Raw genomic sequence first — 17,012 nt, 5'->3', positions numbered from 1 at the left:
GCCAATGAGAGAATGCTGCGAGGCAAATATTATTCTACTCAGGACAAGTACTTATTCATTATAACCTTGGCTAGTTGCCAGAATCAGAAGATAGGCCACATCTTTGGGTAAGACGAAATGTGTTGAACAATTGGACACAAAAAAAGGTTAAAAATGTAATAAAACATAAAACTGCATTTTCAAATGTAACGTTATACTTGCCTAGCCCGGTCCCAGATCTGTTTGTTCGTCTTTCAAACTCCATAGAGTACCACAACATGAGTCATATTACCCATAAAGCCTAGCTGTCAAACAGGGAAATGGTTCCAATCGTTTTTCCACCATTCATTTGTCCCATAGATTTTAGAAACACTTAAAATGGTTACACTTTACTTGACACCCAGCATCATAACATGTTATGACACAGTCATAACTATATCATATGTCATAACAGCTGACATAACGTGTCATAATATGGTCACAACACTGTCATGATACATATATGTAGACCTGTTGTGACATATCTTACATTATTTTATGGTTGGTTATGACACCTACATAAGAGACAAACCCCACAGAACCTACCACTGTAGTTATTTTATGGTTGGTTATGACACCTACATAAGAGTCAAAACCCACAGAACCTACCACTGTAGTTATTTTATGGCTGGTTATGACACCTACATAAGATTCAAAACCCACAGAACCTACCACTGTAGTTATTTTATGGTTGGTTATGACACCTACATAAGAGTATGATGAAAAAACATGACGATTTTCTCTCAGCCTCATGACAAAATGTTTAAAATAGTATTACAATATCTGCAAGTAGAGTCGCAATTCAACGGCTCAGACACGAGAAGTATGTGGCAGGGTCTACAGTCAATCACGGACTACAAAAAGAAAACCAGCCCCGTCGCGGACACTGATGTCTTGCTCCCAGACAAACTAAACAACTTTTTGCTCGCTTTGAGGACAATGCAGTGACACCGACACGGCCCGCTAAATTAAACAGTGACTCAAAATAAACTTTATGACACTGTGATAAAGCATTATGTCGCTCCTGTGTCCCTTTACTTGGACTAAGAAAATACACTTTATGTCACTGTGATAAGGCATTATGTCACCGTGATAAGGCATTATGTCACTGTGATAAGGCATTATGTCACTGTGATAAAGCATTATGTCACTGTGATGAAGCATTATGTCACTGTGATAAAGCATTATGTCACTGTGATAAGGCATTATGTCACTGTGATAAGGCATTATGTCACTGTGATAAGGCATTATGTCACTGTGATAAAGCATTACGTCACTGTGATAAGGCATTATGTCACTGTGATAAGGCATTATGTCACTGTGATAAAGCATTATGTCACTGTGATAAGGCATTATGTCACTGCGATAAGTCATTATGTCACTGTGATAAGGCATTATGTCACTGTGATAAGGCATTATGTCACTGTGATAAGGCATTATGTCACTGTGATAAGGCATTATGTCACTGTGATAAGGCATTATGGTCATTTATGCCAGATAGGCCTATCATACCCTTACAGTAATGCAGTCATCAGTCATCAGTCTTGTCCTGTTCCTGAAGTACCACCTTCTGATCTACTACTGGTGCTGCTAAAGTACCACCTTCTGATCTACTACTGGTGCTGCTACAGTACCACCTTCTGAACTACTACTGGTGCTGCTACAGTACCACCTTCTGATCTACTACTGGTGCTGTTACAGTACCACCTTCTGAACTACTACTGGTGCTGCTACAGTACCACCTTCTGATCTACTACTGGTGCTGTTACAGTACCACCTTCTGATCTACTACTGGTGCTGCTACAGTACCACCTTCTGATCTACTACTGGTGCTGCTACAGTACCACCTTCTGAACTACTACTGGTGCTGCTACAGTACCACCGTCTGAACTACTACTGGTGCTGCTACAGTACCACCTTCTGATCTACTACTGGTGCTGCTACAGTACCACCTTCTGATCTACTACTGGTGCTGCTACAGTACCACCTTCTGATCTACTACTGGTGCTGCTACAGTACCACCTTCTGATCTACTACTGGTGCTGCTACAGTACCACCTTCTGATCTACTACTGGTGCTGCTACAGTACCACCTTCTGATCTACTACTGGTGCTGCTACAGTACCACCTTCTGATCTACTACTGGTGCTGCTACAGTACCACCTTCTGATCTACTACTGGTGCTGCTACAGTACCACCTTCTGAACTACTACTGGTGCTGCTACAGTACCACCGTCTGAACTACTACTGGTGCTGCTACAGTACCACCTTCTGATCTACTACTGGTGCTGCTACAGTACCACCTTCTGATGTACTACTGGTGCTGCTACAGTACCACCTTCTGATCTACTACTGGTGCTGCTACAGTACCACCATCTGAACTACTACTGGTGCTGCTACAGTACCACCGTCTGAACTACTACTGGTGCTGCTACAGTACCACAGTCTGAACTACTACTGGTGCTGCTACAGTACCACCTTCTGATCTACTACTGGTGCTGTTACAGTACCACCTTCTGATCTACTACTGGTGCTGCTACAGTACCACCTTCTGATCTACTACTGGTGCTGCTACAGTACCACCTTCTGATCTACTACTGGTGCTGCTACAGTACCACCTTCTGAACTACTACTGGTGCTGCTACAGTACCACCTTCTGATCTACTACTGGTGCTGCTACAGTACCACCTTCTGATCTACTACTGGTGCTGCTACAGTACCACCTTCTGATCTACTACTGGTGCTGCTACAGTACCACCTTCTGAACTACTACTGGTGCTGCTACAGTAGCACCTTCTGAACTACTACTGGTGCTGCTACAGTACCACCGTCTGAACTACTACTGGTGCTGCTACAGTAGCACCTTCTGAACTACTACTGGTGCTGCTACAGTACCACCTTCTGAACTACTACTGGTGCTGCTACAGTAGCACCTTCTGAACTACTACTGGTGCTGCTACAGTACCACCGTCTGAACTACTACTGGTGCTGCTACAGTAGCACCTTCTGAACTACTACTGGTGCTGCTACAGTACCACCTTCTGAACTACTACTGGTGCTGCTACAGTACCACCGTCTGAACTACTACTGGTGCTGCTACAGTAGCACCTTCTGAACTACTACTGGTGCTGCTACAGTACCACCTTCTGAACTACTACTGGTGCTGCTACAGTAGCACCTTCTGAACTACTACTGGTGCTGCTACAGTACCACCTTCTGAACTACTACTGGTGCTGCTACAGTAGCACCTTCTGAACTACTACTGGTGCTGCTACAGTACCGCCTTCTGAACTACTACTGGTGCTGCTACAGTACCACCGTCTGAACTACTACTGGTGCTGCTACAGTACCACCTTCTGAACTACTACTGGTGCTGCTACAGTACCACCGTCTGAACTACTACTGGTGCTGCTACAGTACCACCGTCTGAACTACTACTGGTGCTGCTACAGTACCACCTTCTGAACTACTACTGGTGCTGCTACAGTAGCACCTTCTGAACTACTACTGGTGCTGCTACAGTACCACCGTCTGAACTACTACTGGTGCTGCTACAGTAGCACCTTCTGAACTACTACTGGTGCTGCTACAGTACCACCTTCTGAACTACTACTGGTGCTGCTACAGTACCACCGTCTGAACTACTACTGGTGCTGCTACAGTAGCACCTTCTGAACTACTACTGGTGCTGCTACAGTACCACCTTCTGAACTACTACTGGTGCTGCTACAGTAGCACCTTCTGAACTACTACTGGTGCTGCTACAGTACCACCTTCTGAACTACTACTGGTGCTGCTACAGTAGCACCTTCTGAACTACTACTGGTGCTGCTACAGTACCGCCTTCTGAACTACTACTGGTGCTGCTACAGTACCACCGTCTGAACTACTACTGGTGCTGCTACAGTACCACCTTCTGAACTACTACTGGTGCTGCTACAGTACCACCTTCTGATCTACTACTGGTGCTGCTACAGTACCACCTTCTGAACTACTACTGGTGCTGCTACAGTACCACCTTCTGATCTACTACTGGTGCTGCTACAGTACCACCTTCTGATCTACTACTGGTGCTGTTACAGTACCACCTTCTGAACTACTGCTGTTGCTGCTACAGTACCACCTTCTGAACTACTACTGGTGCTGCTACAGTACCACCGTCTGAACTACTACTGGTGCTGCTACAGTACCACCTTCTGAACTACTACTGGTGCTGCTACAGTACCACCTTCTGATCTACTACTGGTGCTGCTACAGTACCACCTTCTGAACTACTACTGGTGCTGCTACAGTACCACCTTCTGATCTACTACTGGTACTGCTACAGTACCACCTTCTGATCTACTACTGGTGCTGCTACAGTACCACCTTCTGAACTACTACTGGTGCTGCTACAGTACCACCTTCTGAACTACTACTGGTGCTGCTACAGTACCACCTTCTGAACTACTACTGGTGCTGCTACAGTACCACCTTCTGATCTACTACTGGTGCTGCTACAGTACCACCTTCTGATCTACTACTGGTGCTGCTACAGTACCACCTTCTGAACTACTATTGGTGCTGCTACAGTACCACCGTCTGATCTACTACTGGTGCTGCTACAGTACCACCGTCTGATCTACTACTGGTGCTGCTACAGTACCACCTTCTGATCTACTACTGTTGCTGCTACAGTACCACCTTCTGATCTACTACTGGTGCTGCTACAGTACCACCTTCTGAACTACTACTGGTGCTGCTACAGTACCACCTTCTGAACTACTACTGGTGCTGCTACAGTACCACCTTCTGAACTACTACTGGTGCTGCTACAGTACCACCTTCTGATCTACTACTGGTGCTGCTACAGTACCACCTTCTGAACTACTATTGGTGCTGCTACAGTACCACCGTCTGAACTTCTACTGGTGCTGCTACAGTACCACCTTCTGAACTACTACTGGTGCTGCTACAGTACCACCTTCTGAACTACTACTGGTGCTGCTACAGTACCACCTTCTGAACTACTACTGGTGCTGCTACAGTACCACCTTCTGAACTACTACTGGTGCTGCTACAGTACCACCTTCTGAACTACTACTGGTGCTGCTACAGTACCACCGTATGAACTACTACTGGTGCTGCTACAGTACCACCTTCTGAACTACTACTGGTGCTGCTACAGTACCACCTTCTGATCTACTACTGGTGCTGCTACAGTACCACCTTCTGAACTACTACTGGTGCTGCTACAGTACCACCTTCTGAACTACTACTGGTGCTGCTACAGTACCACCGTCTGAACTTCTACTGGTGCTGCTACAGTACCACCTTCTGAACTACTACTGGTGCTGCTACAGTACCACCTTCTGAACTACTACTGGTGCTGCTACAGTACCACCTTCTGAACTACTACTGGTGCTGCTACAGTACCACCTTCTGATCTACTACTGGTGCTGCTACAGTACCACCTTCTGAACTACTACTGGTGCTGCTACAGTACCACCTTCTGATCTACTACTGGTGCTGCTACAGTACCACCTTCTGATCTACTACTGGTGCTGCTACAGTACCACCTTCTGATCTACTACTGGTGCTGCTACAGTACCACCTTCTGAACTACTACTGGTGCTGCTACAGTAGCACCTTCTGAACTACTACTGGTGCTGCTACAGTACCACCGTCTGAACTACTACTGGTGCTGCTACAGTAGCACCTTCTGAACTACTACTGGTGCTGCTACAGTACCACCTTCTGAACTACTACTGGTGCTGCTACAGTAGCACCTTCTGAACTACTACTGGTGCTGCTACAGTACCACCTTCTGAACTACTACTGGTGCTGCTACAGTAGCACCTTCTGAACTACTACTGGTGCTGCTACAGTACCACCGTCTGAACTACTACTGGTGCTGCTACAGTAGCACCTTCTGAACTACTACTGGTGCTGCTACAGTACCACCTTCTGAACTACTACTGGTGCTGCTACAGTACCACCGTCTGAACTACTACTGGTGCTGCTACAGTAGCACCTTCTGAACTACTACTGGTGCTGCTACAGTACCACCTTCTGAACTACTACTGGTGCTGCTACAGTAGCACCTTCTGAACTACTACTGGTGCTGCTACAGTACCACCTTCTGAACTACTACTGGTGCTGCTACAGTAGCACCTTCTGAACTACTACTGGTGCTGCTACAGTACCGCCTTCTGAACTACTACTGGTGCTGCTACAGTACCACCGTCTGAACTACTACTGGTGCTGCTACAGTACCACCTTCTGAACTACTACTGGTGCTGCTACAGTACCACCGTCTGAACTACTACTGGTGCTGCTACAGTACCACCGTCTGAACTACTACTGGTGCTGCTACAGTACCACCTTCTGAACTACTACTGGTGCTGCTACAGTAGCACCTTCTGAACTACTACTGGTGCTGCTACAGTACCACCGTCTGAACTACTACTGGTGCTGCTACAGTAGCACCTTCTGAACTACTACTGGTGCTGCTACAGTACCACCTTCTGAACTACTACTGGTGCTGCTACAGTACCACCGTCTGAACTACTACTGGTGCTGCTACAGTAGCACCTTCTGAACTACTACTGGTGCTGCTACAGTACCACCTTCTGAACTACTACTGGTGCTGCTACAGTAGCACCTTCTGAACTACTACTGGTGCTGCTACAGTACCACCTTCTGAACTACTACTGGTGCTGCTACAGTAGCACCTTCTGAACTACTACTGGTGCTGCTACAGTACCGCCTTCTGAACTACTACAGGTGCTGCTACAGTACCACCGTCTGAACTACTACTGGTGCTGCTACAGTACCACCTTCTGAACTACTACTGGTGCTGCTACAGTACCACCTTCTGATCTACTACTGGTGCTGCTACAGTACCACCTTCTGAACTACTACTGGTGCTGCTACAGTACCACCTTCTGATCTACTACTGGTGCTGCTACAGTACCACCTTCTGATCTACTACTGGTGCTGTTACAGTACCACCTTCTGAACTACTGCTGTTGCTGCTACAGTACCACCTTCTGAACTACTACTGGTGCTGCTACAGTACCACCGTCTGAACTACTACTGGTGCTGCTACAGTACCACCTTCTGAACTACTACTGGTGCTGCTACAGTACCACCTTCTGATCTACTACTGGTGCTGCTACAGTACCACCTTCTGAACTACTACTGGTGCTGCTACAGTACCACCTTCTGATCTACTACTGGTACTGCTACAGTACCACCTTCTGATCTACTACTGGTGCTGCTACAGTACCACCTTCTGAACTACTACTGGTGCTGCTACAGTACCACCTTCTGAACTACTACTGGTGCTGCTACAGTACCACCTTCTGAACTACTACTGGTGCTGCTACAGTACCACCTTCTGATCTACTACTGGTGCTGCTACAGTACCACCTTCTGATCTACTACTGGTGCTGCTACAGTACCACCTTCTGAACTACTATTGGTGCTGCTACAGTACCACCGTCTGATCTACTACTGGTGCTGCTACAGTACCACCGTCTGATCTACTACTGGTGCTGCTACAGTACCACCTTCTGATCTATTACTGTTGCTGCTACAGTACCACCTTCTGATCTACTACTGGTGCTGCTACAGTACCACCTTCTGAACTACTACTGGTGCTGCTACAGTACCACCTTCTGAACTACTACTGGTGCTGCTACAGTACCACCTTCTGAACTACTACTGGTGCTGCTACAGTACCACCTTCTGATCTACTACTGGTGCTGCTACAGTACCACCTTCTGAACTACTATTGGTGCTGCTACAGTACCACCGTCTGAACTTCTACTGGTGCTGCTACAGTACCACCTTCTGAACTACTACTGGTGCTGCTACAGTACCACCTTCTGAACTACTACTGGTGCTGCTACAGTACCACCTTCTGAACTACTACTGGTGCTGCTACAGTACCACCTTCTGAACTACTACTGGTGCTGCTACAGTACCACCTTCTGAACTACTACTGGTGCTGCTACAGTACCACCGTATGAACTACTACTGGTGCTGCTACAGTACCACCTTCTGAACTACTACTGGTGCTGCTACAGTACCACCTTCTGATCTACTACTGGTGCTGCTACAGTACCACCTTCTGAACTACTACTGGTGCTGCTACAGTACCACCTTCTGAACTACTACTGGTGCTGCTACAGTACCACCGTCTGAACTTCTACTGGTGCTGCTACAGTACCACCTTCTGAACTACTACTGGTGCTGCTACAGTACCACCTTCTGAACTACTACTGGTGCTGCTACAGTACCACCTTCTGAACTACTACTGGTGCTGCTACAGTACCACCTTCTGAACTACTACTGGTGCTGCTACAGTACCACCGTCTGAACTACTACTGGTGCTGCTACAGTACCACCTTCTGAACTACTACTGGTGCTGCTACAGTACCACCGTCTGAACTACTACTGGTGCTGCTACAGTACCACCTTCTGAACTACTACTGGTGCTGCTACAGTACGACCGTCTGAACTACTACTGGTGCTGCTACAGTACCACCTTCTGAACTACTACTGGTGCTGCTACAGTACCACCTTCTGAACTACTACTGGTGCTGCTACAGTACCACCTTCTGATCTACTACTAGTGCTGCTACAGTACCACCTTCTGAACTACTACTGGTGCTGCTACAGTACCACCTTCTGAACTACTACTGGTGCTGCTACAGTACCACCTTCTGAACTACTACTGGTGCTACTACAGTACCACCGTCTGAAATACTACTGGTGCTGCTACAGTACCACCTTCTGAACTACTACTGGTGCTGCTACCACCTTCTGAACTACTACTGGTGCTGCTACAGTACCACCTTCTGAACTACTACTGGTACTGCTACAGTACCACCTTCTGAACTACTACTGGTGCTGCTACAGTACCACCTTCTGAACTACTACTGGTGCTGCTACAGTACCACCTTCTGATCTACTACTGGTGCTGCTACAGTACCACGTTCTGAACTACTACTGGTGCTGCTACAGTACCACCGTCTGAACTACTACTAGTGCTGCTACAGTACCACCTTCTGAACTACTACTGGTGCTGCTACAGTACCACCTTCTGATCTACTACTGGTGCTGCTACAGTACCACCATCTGAACTACTACTGGTGCTGCAACAGTACCACCTTCTGAACTACTACTGGTGCTGCTACAGTACCACCTTCTGAACTACTACTGGTGCTGCTACAGTACCACCTTCTGATCTACTACTAGTGCTGCTACAGTACCACCTTCTGAACTACTACTGGTGCTGCTACAGTACCACCTTCTGAACTACTACTGGTGCTGCTACAGTACCATCTTCTGAACTACTACTGGTGCTGCTACAGTACCACCTTCTGATCTACTACTAGTGCTGCTACAGTACCACCTTCTGAACTACTACTGGTGCTGCTACAGTACCACCTTCTGAACTACTACTGGTGCTGCTACAGTACCACCTTCTGAACTACTACTGGTGCTGCTACAGTACCACCTTCTGAACTACTACTGGTGCTGCTACCACCTTCTGAACTACTACTGGTACTGCTACAGTACCACCTTCTGATCTACTACTGGTGCTGCTACAGTACCACCGTCTGAAATACTACTGGTGCTGCTACAGTACCACCTTCTGAACTACTACTGGTGCTGCTACAGTACCACCTTCTGAACTACTACTGGTGCTGCTGAAGTACCACCTTCTGAACTACTACTGGTGCTGCTGCAGTACAACCGTCAGAACTACTACTGGTGCTGCTACAGTACCACCTTCTGATCTACTACTGGTGCTGCTACAGTACCACCTTCTGAACTACTACTGGTGCTGCTGCAGTACCACCTTCTGAACTACTACTGGTGCTGCTACAGTACCACCGTCAGAACTACTACTGGTGCTGCTACAGTGCCACCGTCTGAACTACTACTGGTGCTACTACAGTACCACCATCTGAACTACTACTGGTGCTGCTACAGTACCACCTTCTGATCTACTACTGGTGCTGCTACAGTACCACCTTCTGAACTACTACTGGTGCTGCTACAGTGCCACCGTCTGAACTACTACTGGTGCTGCTACAGTACCACCTTCTGATCTACTACTGGTGCTGCTACAGTACCACCTTCTGAACTACTACTGGTGCTGCTACAGTAACACCTTCTGAACTACTACTGGTGCTGCTACAGTACCACCTTCTGAACTACTACTGGTGCTGCTACAGTGCCACCGTCTGAACTACTACTGGTGCTGCTACAGTACCACCGTCTGAACTACTACTGGTGCTGCTACAGTACCACCGTCTGAACTACTACTGGTGCTGCTACAGTACCACCGTCAGAACTACTACTGGTGCTGCTACAGTGCCACCGTCTGAACTACTACTGGTGCTACTACAGTACCACCATCTGAACTACTACTGGTGCTGCTACAGTACCACCTTCTGATCTACTACTGGTGCTGCTACAGTACCACCTTCTGAACTACTACTGGTGCTGCTACAGTGCCACCGTCTGAACTACTACTGGTGCTGCTACAGTACCACCTTCTGATCTACTACTGGTGCTGCTACAGTACCACCTTCTGAACTACTACTGGTGCTGCTACAGTAACACCTTCTGAACTACTACTGGTGCTGCTACAGTACCACCTTCTGAACTACTACTGGTACTGCTACAGTACCACCTTCTGATCTACTACTGGTGCTGCTACAGTACCACCTTCTGAACTACTACTGGTGCTGCTACAGTACCACCTTCTGAACTACTACTGGTGCTGCTACAGTACCACCGTCAGAACTACTACTGGTGCTGCTGCAGTACCACCGTCTGAACTACTACTGGTGCTGCTACAGTACCACCTTCTGATCTACTACTGGTGCTGCTACAGTACCACCTTCTGAACTACTACTGGTGCTGCTACAGTACCACCGTCTGATCTACTACTGGTGCTGCTACAGTACCACCGTCTGATCTACTACTGGTGCTGCTACAGTACCACCTTCTGATCTACTACTGTTGCTGCTACAGTACCACCTTCTGATCTACTACTGGTGCTGCTACAGTACCACCTTCTGAACTACTACTGGTGCTGCTACAGTACCACCTTCTGAACTACTACTGGTGCTGCTACAGTACCACCTTCTGAACTACTATTGGTGCTGCTACAGTACCACCTTCTGATCTACTACTGGTGCTGCTACAGTACCACCTTCTGAACTACTATTGGTGCTGCTACAGTACCACCGTCTGAACTTCTACTTGTGCTGCTACAGTACCACCTTCTGAACTACTACTGGTGCTGCTACAGTACCACCTTCTGAACTACTACTGGTGCTGCTACAGTACCACCTTCTGAACTACTACTGGTGCTGCTACAGTACCACCTTCTGAACTACTACTGGTGCTGCTACAGTACCACCTTCTGAACTACTACTGGTGCTGCTACAGTACCACCGTCTGAACTACTACTGGTGCTGCTACAGTACCACCTTCTGAACTACTACTGGTGCTGCTACAGTACCACCTTCTGATCTACTACTGGTGCTGCTACAGTACCACCTTCTGAACTACTACTGGTGCTGCTACAGTACCACCTTCTGAACTACTACTGGTGCTGCTACAGTACCACCGTCTGAACTTCTACTGGTGCTGCTACAGTACCACCTTCTGAACTACTACTGGTGCTGCTACAGTACCACCTTCTGAACTACTACTGGTGCTGCTACAGTACCACCTTCTGAACTACTACTGGTGCTGCTACAGTACCACCTTCTGAACTACTACTGGTGCTGCTACAGTACCACCTTCTGAACTACTACTGGTGCTGCTACAGTACCACCTTCTGAACTACTACTGGTGCTGCTACAGTACCACCTTCTGAACTACTACTGGTGCTGCTACAGTACCACCTTCTGATCTACTACTAGTGCTGCTACAGTACCACCGTCTGAACTTCTACTGGTGCTGCTACAGTACCACCTTCTGAACTACTACTGGTGCTGCTACAGTACCACCTTCTGAACTACTACTGGTGCTGCTACAGTACCACCTTCTGAACTACTACTGGTGCTGCTACAGTACCACCTTCTGAAATACTACTGGTGCTGCTACAGTACCACCTTCTGAACTACTACTGGTGCTGCTACAGTACCACCGTCTGAAATACTACTGGTGCTGCTACAGTACCACCTTCTGAACTACTACTGGTGCTGCTACCACCTTCTGAACTACTACTGGTGCTGCTACAGTACCACCTTCTGAACTACTACTGGTACTGCTACAGTACCACCTTCTGAACTACTACTGGTGCTGCTACAGTACCACCTTCTGAACTACTACTGGTGCTGCTACAGTACCACCTTCTGATCTACTACTGGTGCTGCTACAGTACCACGTTCTGAACTACTACTGGTGCTGCTACAGTACCACCGTCTGAACTACTACTAGTGCTGCTACAGTACCACCTTCTGAACTACTACTGGTGCTGCTACAGTACCACCTTCTGATCTACTACTGGTGCTGCTACAGTACCACCGTCTGAACTACTACTGGTGCTGCAACAGTACCACCTTCTGAACTACTACTGGTGCTGCTACAGTACCACCTTCTGAACTACTACTGGTGCTGCTACAGTACCACCTTCTGATCTACTACTAGTGCTGCTACAGTACCACCTTCTGAACTACTACTGGTGCTGCTACAGTACCACCTTCTGAACTACTACTGGTGCTGCTACAGTACCACCTTCTGAACTACTACAGGTGCTGCTACAGTACCACCTTCTGATCTACTACTAGTGCTGCTACAGTACCACCTTCTGAACTACTACTGGTGCTGCTACAGTACCACCTTCTGAACTACTACTGGTGCTGCTACAGTACCACCTTCTGAACTACTACTGGTGCTGCTACAGTACCACCTTCTGAACTACTACTGGTGCTGCTACCACCTTCTGAACTACTACTGGTACTGCTACAGTACCACCTTCTGATCTACTACTGGTGCTGCTACAGTACCACCGTCTGAAATACTACTGGTGCTGCTACAGTACCACCTTCTGAACTACTACTGGTGCTGCTACAGTACCACCTTCTGAACTACTACTGGTGCTGCTGCAGTACCACCTTCTGAACTACTACTGGTGCTGCTGCAGTACAACCGTCAGAACTACTACTGGTGCTGCTACAGTACCACCTTCTGATCTACTACTGGTGCTGCTACAGTACCACCTTCTGAACTACTACTGGTGCTGCTGCAGTACCACCTTCTGAACTACTACTGGTGCTGCTACAGTACCACCGTCAGAACTACTACTGGTGCTGCTACAGTGCCACCGTCTGAACTACTACTGGTGCTACTACAGTACCACCATCTGAACTACTACTGGTGCTGCTACAGTACCACCTTCTGATCTACTACTGGTGCTGCTACAGTACCACCTTCTGAACTACTACTGGTGCTGCTACAGTACCACCTTCTGATCTACTACTGGTGCTGCTACAGTACCACCTTCTGAACTACTACTGGTGCTGCTACAGTAACACCTTCTGAACTACTACTGGTGCTGCTACAGTACCACCTTCTGAACTACTACTGGTGCTGCTACAGTGCCACCGTCTGAACTACTACTGGTGCTGCTACAGTACCACCGTCTGAACTACTACTGGTGCTGCTACAGTACCACCGTCTGAACTACTACTGGTGCTGCTACAGTACCACCGTCAGAACTACTACTGGTGCTGCTGCAGTACCACCGTCTGAACTACTACTGGTGCTGCTACAGTACCACCTTCTGATCTACTACTGGTGCTGCTGCAGTACCACCTTCTGAACTACTACTGGTGCTGCTACAGTACCACCGTCAGAACTACTACTGGTGCTGCTACAGTACCACCTTCTGAACTACTACTGGTGCTGCTACAGTGCCACCGTCTGAACTACTACTGGTGCTGCTACAGTACCACCGTCTGAACTACTACTGGTGCTGCTACAGTACCACCTTCAGAACTACTACTGGTGCTGCTGCAGTACCACCGTCTGAACTACTACTGGTGCTGCTACAGTACCATCGTCTGAACTACTACTGGTGCTGCTACAGTACCACCTTCTGAGCTACTACTGGTGCTGCTACAGTACCACCTTCTGATCTACTACTAGTGCTGCTACAGTACCACCTTCTGAACTACTACTGGTGCTGCTACAGTACCACCTTCTGAACTACTACTGGTGCTGCTACAGTACCACCTTCTGAACTACTACTGGTGCTGCTGCAGTACCACCTTCTGAACTACTACTGGTGCTGCTGCAGTACAACCGTCAGAACTACTACTGGTGCTGCTACAGTACCACCTTCTGATCTACTACTGGTGCTGCTACAGTACCACCTTCTGAACTACTACTGGTGCTGCTGCAGTACCACCTTCTGAACTACTACTGGTGCTGCTACAGTACCACCGTCAGAACTACTACTGGTGCTGCTACAGTGCCACCGTCTGAACTACTACTGGTGCTACTACAGTACCACCATCTGAACTACTACTGGTGCTGCTACAGTACCACCTTCTGATCTACTACTGGTGCTGCTACAGTACCACCTTCTGAACTACTACTGGTGCTGCTACAGTGCCACCGTCTGAACTACTATTGGTGCTGCTACAGTACCACCTTCTGATCTACTACTGGTGCTGCTACAGTACCACCTTCTGAACTACTACTGGTGCTGCTACAGTAACACCTTCTGAACTACTACTGGTGCTGCTACAGTGCCACCGTCTGAACTACTACTGGTGCTGCTACAGTACCACCGTCTGAACTACTACTGGTGCTGCTACAGTACCACCGTCTGAACTACTACTGGTGCTGCTACAGTACCACCGTCAGAACTACTACTGGTGCTGCTGCAGTACCACCGTCTGAACTACTACTGGTGCTGCTACAGTACCACCTTCTGATCTACTACTGGTGCTGCTGCAGTACCACCTTCTGAACTACTACTGGTGCTGCTACAGTACCACCGTCAGAACTACTACTGGTGCTGCTACAGTACCACCTTCTGAACTACTACTGGTGCTGCTACAGTGCCACCGTCTGAACTACTACTGGTGCTGCTACAGTACCACCGTCTGAACTACTACTGGTGCTGCTACAGTACCACCGTCAGAACTACTACTGGTGCTGCTGCAGTACCACCGTCTGAACTACTACTGGTGCTGCTACAGTACCATCGTCTGAACTACTACTGGTGCTGCTACAGTACCACCTTCTGAGCTACTACTGGTGCTGCTACAGTACCACCTTCTGATCTACTACTAGTGCTGCTACAGTACCACCTTCTGAACTACTACTGGTGCTGCTACAGTACCACCTTCTGAACTACTACTGGTGCTGCTACAGTACCACCTTCTGAACTACTACTGGTGCTACTACAGTACCACCTTCTGAGCTACTACTGGTGCTGCTACAGTACCACCTTCTGAACTACTACTGGTGCTGCTACAGTACCACAGTCTGAACTACTACTGGTGCTGCTACAGTACCACCTTCTGAACTACTACTGGTGCTGCTACAGTACCACAGTCTGAACTACTACTGGTGCTGCTACAGTACCACCTTCCTAACTACTACTGGTGCTGCTACAGTACCACAGTCTGAACTACTACTGGTGCTGCTACAGTACCACCTTCTGATCTACTACTGGTGCTGCTACAGTACCACCTTCTGATCTACTACTGGTGCTGCTACAGTACCACCTTCTGATCTACTACTGGTGCTGCTACAGTACCACCTTCTGAACTACTACTGGTGCTGCTACAGTACCACCTTCTGAACTACTACTGGTGCTGCTACAGTACCCCCTTCTGAACTACTACTGGTGCTGCTACAGTACCACCATCTGAACTACTACTGGTGCTGCTACAGAAGCACCTTCTGAACTACTACTGGTGCTGCTACAGTACCCCCTTCTGAACTACTACTGGTGCTGCTACAGTACCGCCTTCTGAACTACTACTGGTGCTGCTACAGTACCGCCTTCTGAACTACTACTGGTGCTGTTACAGTACCACCTTCTGATCTACTACTGGTGCTGCTACAGTACCACCTTCTGAACTACTACTGGTGCTGCTACAGTACCACCTTCTGAACTACTACTGGTGCTGCTACAGTACCACCGTCTGAACTACTACTGGTGCTGCTACAGTACCACCGTCTGAACTACTACTGGTGCTGCTACAGTACCACCGTCTGAACTACTACTGGTGCTGCTACAGTACCACCTTCTGAACTGCTACTGGTGCTGCTACAGTACCACCGTCTGAACTACTACTGGTGCTGCTACAGTACCACCGTCTGAACTTCTACTGGTGCTGCTACAGTAACACCTTCTGAACTACTACTGGTGCTGCTACAGTACCACCTTCTGATCTACTACTGGTGCTGCTACAGTACCACCGTCTGAACTAATACTGGTGCTGCTACAGTACCACCTTCTGATCTACTACTGGTGCTGCTACAGTACCACCTTCTGATCTACTACTGGTGCTGCTACAGTACCACCTTCTGAACTACTACTGGTGCTGCTACAGTACCACCTTCTGATCTACTACTGGTGCTGCTACAGTACCACCTTCTGAACTACTACTGGTGCTGCTACAGTACCACCGTCTGAACAACTACTGGTGCTGCTACAGTACCACCGTCTGATCTACTACTGGTGCTGCTACAGTACCACCTTCTGAACTACTACTGGTGCTGCTACAGTACCACCTTCTGAACTACTACTGGTGCTGCTACGTCCTACAGAACAACTGCTGTTGCTGTCAACAAGCCATCTTAAATCTCCTTCTTCACTTTATATTTCCACTCATTCTGCCTCCTGTTCTTTCCACTTCCCTGAACAAACAGACTTTACCAACAAACAACGAGTATATACAGGAAGTGTAGAACAGGAACAATTCATTTTTGTATAGTCTTGGATGTCATGGTCAT

The sequence above is a fragment of the Salvelinus fontinalis genome, chromosome 40 (assembly GCF_029448725.1).
Source record: "Salvelinus fontinalis isolate EN_2023a chromosome 40, ASM2944872v1, whole genome shotgun sequence".
Classification (NCBI taxonomy): domain Eukaryota; kingdom Metazoa; phylum Chordata; class Actinopteri; order Salmoniformes; family Salmonidae; genus Salvelinus; species Salvelinus fontinalis.
Note: the sequence above shows the minus strand (reverse complement) of the source record.